This window comes from Capricornis sumatraensis, chromosome 4, assembly GCF_032405125.1.
Source record: "Capricornis sumatraensis isolate serow.1 chromosome 4, serow.2, whole genome shotgun sequence".
In the NCBI taxonomy this organism is placed as follows: domain Eukaryota; kingdom Metazoa; phylum Chordata; class Mammalia; order Artiodactyla; family Bovidae; genus Capricornis; species Capricornis sumatraensis.
The window spans coordinates 76,489,423-76,495,287 of record NC_091072.1 but is presented as its reverse complement, the minus strand read 5'-3'; the positions used below and the strand labels follow the sequence as shown (position 1 = coordinate 76,495,287).

The 5,865-nt window shown below is 43.1% G+C and overlaps 1 pseudogene; it reads right to left on the bottom strand.

Annotated features, from left to right (window-relative positions):
• Positions 1-4,323: 4,323 nt before the first annotated feature.
• LOC138078624 (olfactory receptor 8S1-like) lies at positions 4,324-5,235 on the bottom strand (annotated as a pseudogene).
• Positions 5,236-5,865: the final 630 nt, after the last annotated feature.

Genomic DNA, 5,865 nt, shown 5'->3' with positions numbered 1-5,865 from the left:
GGGGTCTGGGCTGATTCCATAGCTCCCGCAGGTGGGCCTGATGCCTGACTTCCAAAGATCTGTATTGGTGACTGCACTGGTGGCTTGGTGAACACAGTGCCTAAGGAACACCCAGTCCTATTACCTGCATTCCTGTGGTTGAGGCAGGGCTGAGGGAAGTAAAAACAAGTGTACTTTGTGAGCCTGCACAATAGGTGACAGGTGACACCATAAGGCCATGCACTTCCCGGGGAATAGCTCTTGCAGTGGAATACTCCACGACTCTTCTCCCTGTGGACATGCTCCTGTCAGTTCTGCCTCACACTGCAGCTCTCAGAAATGAATCTGGGGGCTGCTATTCCAACTGACAAGCAGATCCTGCCACTGGCCGGGTTGTGAAAACCACAGAGCAAAGAGGAGGCACTGTTTAACATCCCGTGCAGGCTCTGGTCACAGCAACACTAATCACACCCCCTATCAAGGGGATAACAGCCAGTACACATTGAGGAAAGATGTGGCAGGCATCCATACTAAAAGCAGCCCTCACACCAAAAATATTAGACTCATGGAGTCTACACAGAGATGCTCCCACCTAAAATAACAGCCCCTTCAAGACAATAGTAGATAACTGTTTCTCCTAAATTCATCAAGTCAGAGAAATATAAATAAAATGAAGAAGCAGAGGAACCACTCCCAATTAAAAGAATAAGATAATTCTCCTGAAAGAAGAGTGGAAAAAAGGGAAAATCCACACAAACACACAAACTATAGTAGAGGACTTTAACACTGCACTTACACCAATGGACAGATCATCAAAATAAAAAATTAAAAAATTAATAAAGAAACACAAATGACACATTAGACCAGATAGACCTAACTGACATCTTCATGACATTCCATCCAAATGGAGAAGACTACACTTCTCAAGTGCAGAAGGAACATTCTCCAGGATAGATCACATCTTGGGTCACAAATCAAGGGTTAGTAAATTAAAGAAAATTAAAATCATGTTAAGCATCTTTTCTGTCCACAACGCTATGAGACTAGATATCTATTACAGGAAAAACCTGTAAAAAACAAAAATACACAGAGATTAAACAATACATTTCTAAGTAAACAACAGTATATTGAAGAAATAAAAGAGGAAGTCAAAAATACCTAGAGACAGATAACAAAACACAGCAACTCAAAATCTATGGGATAGAGCAAAAGCAGTTCTAAGAGGGAAGCTTATAGAAATGCAATCCTACCTCAAGACACAAAAAGCATCAAATAGACAACCTAACCCTACCCCTAAAGCAACTGGAGAAACAAGAACCAAAAAAACTTCGGAAGTTAGTAAAAGGAAAGAAAGCATAAAGATTGGAGCAGAAATAAATGAAAAAGAAATGAAGCAAACAATAGCAAAGAGCAATAAAACTAAAAGCTGGTTCTTTGAGAAGATAAACAACATTGACAGACCATTAGCCAGACTCATCAAGAGAAAAAGAAGACTCAAATTAACAAAATTAGAAATGAAACAGGAGAGATTACAACAGCTTAGAAACACAAAAGATCATAAGAGAGTATTTTGAGCAACTATATGCCAATAAGATGGACAACCTGAAGAAATGGACAGATTATTGGAAAAGTTGAACCTTATAAGACTGAACCAGGAAGCAACGGAAATTATGAACAGGCCAATCACAAGCCCTGAAATAGAAACTGTGATAAAAATTTCCCCTGAAAACAAAAGCCCAGGGCCAGATGGCTTCACAGGTGAATTCTATCAAACATTTAGAGACAAGCTAATGCCTATGCTTCTCAAACTCTTCCAAAAAATTGCAGAGGAAAGAACACTTCCAAACTCATTCTACAAAGCCATCATTACTTTGATGCCAAAACCAGACAAAGACATCACAAGAAAAGAAAATTACAGGCCAATATTACTGATGAACATAGGTGCAAAAATCCTCAACAAAATTCCAGCAAACAGAATCCAGCAACACATTAAAAGGATCACACACCATGATCAAGTAGGGTTTATATAAGAGATGAAAGGATTCTTTGATATACACAAATCAATGTGATATACCACAAATTAAAAGATAAAAATCTCAATCGATGCCGAAAATTCTTTTGACAAAATTCAGCACCCATTCATGATAAAAACTTCAGAAAATGGGCATACTAGGAAACTACTTCTGGAGAAGGAAATGGCAACCCACTCCAGTGTTCTTGCCTGGAGAATCCCAGGGACGGTGGAGCCTTGGGGGCTGCCGTCTATGGGGTCGCACAGAGTCAGACACGACTGAAGCGATTTAGCAGTAGCAGCAGGAAACTACTTCCACATAATGAAGGCCATATATGACAAATCCACAGCAAACATCCTTCTCAATGGTGAAAAGCTGAAAGCATTTCCTCAGGAACAAGACAAGTGTGCTCACGCTTACCACTAGTATTCAACATAGTTTTCGAAGTCCTAGCCATGACAATCAGAGAAGGAAAAAAATAAAAGGACTTCAGATATGAAAAGAAGTAAAACTCTTACTGTTTTCAGATGACATGATACTGTACATAGAAAACCCTAAATATACTATCTCATAATTTATGTTGATAGAATATCAAGCCCATTGAATTCTGCAGACAAGAATACCAGAGTGGGTAGCCATTCCCTCTCCAGGGGATCCTCCTGACCCAGGGACTGAACCTGGATCTCCTGCATTGCTGGCGGATTCTTTACTGTCTGTGCCATCAGGGAAGCCCATCAGAAAATTACTAGGGCTAACTGTGGTGTTGGAGAAGACTCTTGAGAGTCCCTTGGACTGCAAGGAGATCCAACCAGTCCATTCTGAAGGAGATCAACCCTGGGATTTCTTTGGAAGGAATGAGGTAAAGCTGAAACTCCAGTACTTTGGCCACCTCATGAGAAGAGTTGACTCATTGGAAAAGACTCTGATGCTGGGAGGGATTGGGGGCAGGAGGAGAAGGGGACGACCGAGGATGAGATGGCTGGATGGCAGCACGGACTCGATGGATGTGAGTCTGAGTGAACTCCGGGGAATGGTGATGGACAGGGAGGCCTGGCGTGCTGCGATTCATGGGGTCACAGAGAGTCGGACACAACTGAGTGACTGAACTGAACTGAACTGAACTGAATCAGTGAATTTACTAAAGTCATAGGATACAAAACGAATACACAGAAATTCCTTGCATTCCTATACACTAACAATGAAAAGTCTGACACTGTTTCCACTGTTTCCCCATCTATTTGCCATGAAGTGATGGGACCAGATGCCATGATCTTTGTTTTATGAATGTTGAGCTTTAAGTCAACTTTTTCACTCTCCTCTTTCACTTTCATCAAGAGGCTTTTTAGTTCCTCTTCACTTTCTGCCATAAGGGTGGTGTCATCTGCATATAGTTTATAGTTAAAGACTGAGAGAGGTCACTAGTCCTCCAGGAAGAATGAGACAAAAGTAGTCTTGTGGTCAAAAGTACAGAAGCAAAAAGAACTCAATGCTCAGAGATCCTGATAGTGTAGCCCAGACAACCAGGTCAGGAAGCAGAGTTTCTCAGTGAAAGTGCTGACACACGAAGGGCTGTCTCATGTGGAATACTGCTTCCACCATAACCTCAGGCTGCCCTTGCTCTCTGGGACAAGCACATGGCCTCTAATCTGGTGAACTGGCTGCTGAATGCCCTCAGCTGCCCTCAGGCGAGGTGGAGGAAGTGCTTGCTAGTTGTTGCTCTGGAACATCTGTCCATTGGCCTCATGCTGTGCTGAAGAATCTGTTACAATGGCAGCTACCCAGTAGAGGTGGAAGGAACAGGCTGCATCTGCCTTTGTGGACAGTCTAGCTCTTCCCCTCCTTATAACACCCTAAAATAACATAGGGAATTTTCATTTTTACAGTTTTGTAGAGGGAAACAGATCATAAGATCACATAGTCCAAAGTTCTCTTCCTGACTGCTTTACCAGCTTTCTCATTTAAGTGGGATTCTTCACCTTGATGTCAGTATCCCACCTTTTTCCAAAGAGTTTTCTCGAACATTCATTGGGCTAAACACTGTTTCTCAAACTCAAGCATGCACCATTGTCATAATTAAGAAACAGACTGTTGACTAGAGTTTCTGATTCAGTAGATCAGGGTTGAGTCTGAGACGTTCTAGCAAGCTTGCAGACGATGTGCATTCTGATGCTGCTGGTATGTGGATGACACTTTGAGAACCACTATATAACTTTTAAAATATATTTATATTGACCTCCGATATCTTTTTTTACTCTCCAAGTGTTTCCAAATATCCTTCCTCCCCACTCTCTGACTAAAACCACACAGAGAATCCCTCCTCTGGGGATCACGTTCACTTCCTCAGCATCCTTTGCACAGCGCCCTTCACCTCCTGGTTCTTGAGGCTGTAGATGAGAGGGTTCAGCAAGTTTGTGATGACACTGTACTGAATAGAGACCACTCATTCCAACACTGAGCCTGAGGCGGGGCTGATGTACCTGAATAGAGCTGTCACATAGAACAGGAGCACCACAGTCAGGTGGGAAGAGCAGGTGGAGAAGGCCTTGCCTTGGCCCTCAGAGGAACGGATGTTCAGAATGGCAGAAATGATTCTGGAGTAAGAGAACAGGATCAAGGGAAGTGTCAGAAGTCCCAGCAATGCACTGGAGCCCGACAGAAGGAACTCATTGGCAGTGGGATCAGAACAGGACAGGGGAAAGAGTGACGGTAGTTCACAGAAGAAATGGGAGACAGTGTTCGACCCCCAGAAACGTAACTTGTGGATGAAAAGATGATTCACTAGTGAGTTCAGAAGCCCCACCAGCCATGCTGCACACACCATTGCAGTGCAGAGAGGCCTGTCCATGACCACAGTGTAGAGCAGAGGGTGGCAGACAGCAGCATAGCGGTCGTAGGCCATGGCAGAGAGAAGACTGGCTTCAGCACACCCATAAAGGAGAAAAAAGAAACTCTGGGTGGTGCAGCCCCACGCAGAGATGCTTTTCTTCTGCGACAAGAAGTTCTGTAGCATTTTGGGCACAGTGACTGAGGAGAAACCGAGATCTAGGAAAGACAGGTGTCCAAGGAAGAAGTACATGGGTGTGTGGAGCCGAGAATCAGCCTTGATGGTCAAGATCATCGCTGTGTTCCCCACTAATGTCAGGAGGTAAATCCCCAGGAACAGCACAAAGAGCAGAGCCTGGATGTGGGGGTCAGCAGACAGCCCGAGGAGGGTGAACTCAGTGAAGAAAGTGAAGTTGTGCATGGTTATTTGTAAATGTCATTCCTAGAAAGAAATCAACTATGTTACAGAATCTGAGTAATTTCTAGTGATCAGAATATCATCCCTCCACCCTAAAACTTCTCAGGAAATATTTCTTTCAGCTTAACAATAGAAAAGGAAAAGAATTTGAGTAATTCCAATTGTGACCTTTATGAGTTGAATTGTGTCTAACTCCAGAAAATATGTTGAAGTCTTAATCCCTTGTACCTCACAATGTAATCTTATTTGGAAATAGGGTCACTGAGGTGCAATCAATTAAGATGAGATGACACTGGAGTAGGGTAGGCTCTTAATCTAAAATGACTGATGTTCCTATTGGAGATGAGAGAGCCTTATAAAGAGTACACACAAAGTGGGGACAGCCATGTGACAACAGAGCAGAGTGGAGTGAGGCGCCTGCAAGTCTAGGAAGCCAAGGGTTGACAGCCATAAACAGGATCTAGGAAGAGACAAGGAAGGATTCTTCCCTACCAGTTTTGGGATGGCCATGGCCCTGCTGACACCTTGATGTTAGTCTTAGAGTCCCTAGAACTGTGAGACAATAAATTCTATTGTTTTAAGCCACCTGGTTTCCAGTAGTTTGTTACAACAGCCCTAAGAAATTATTACAGT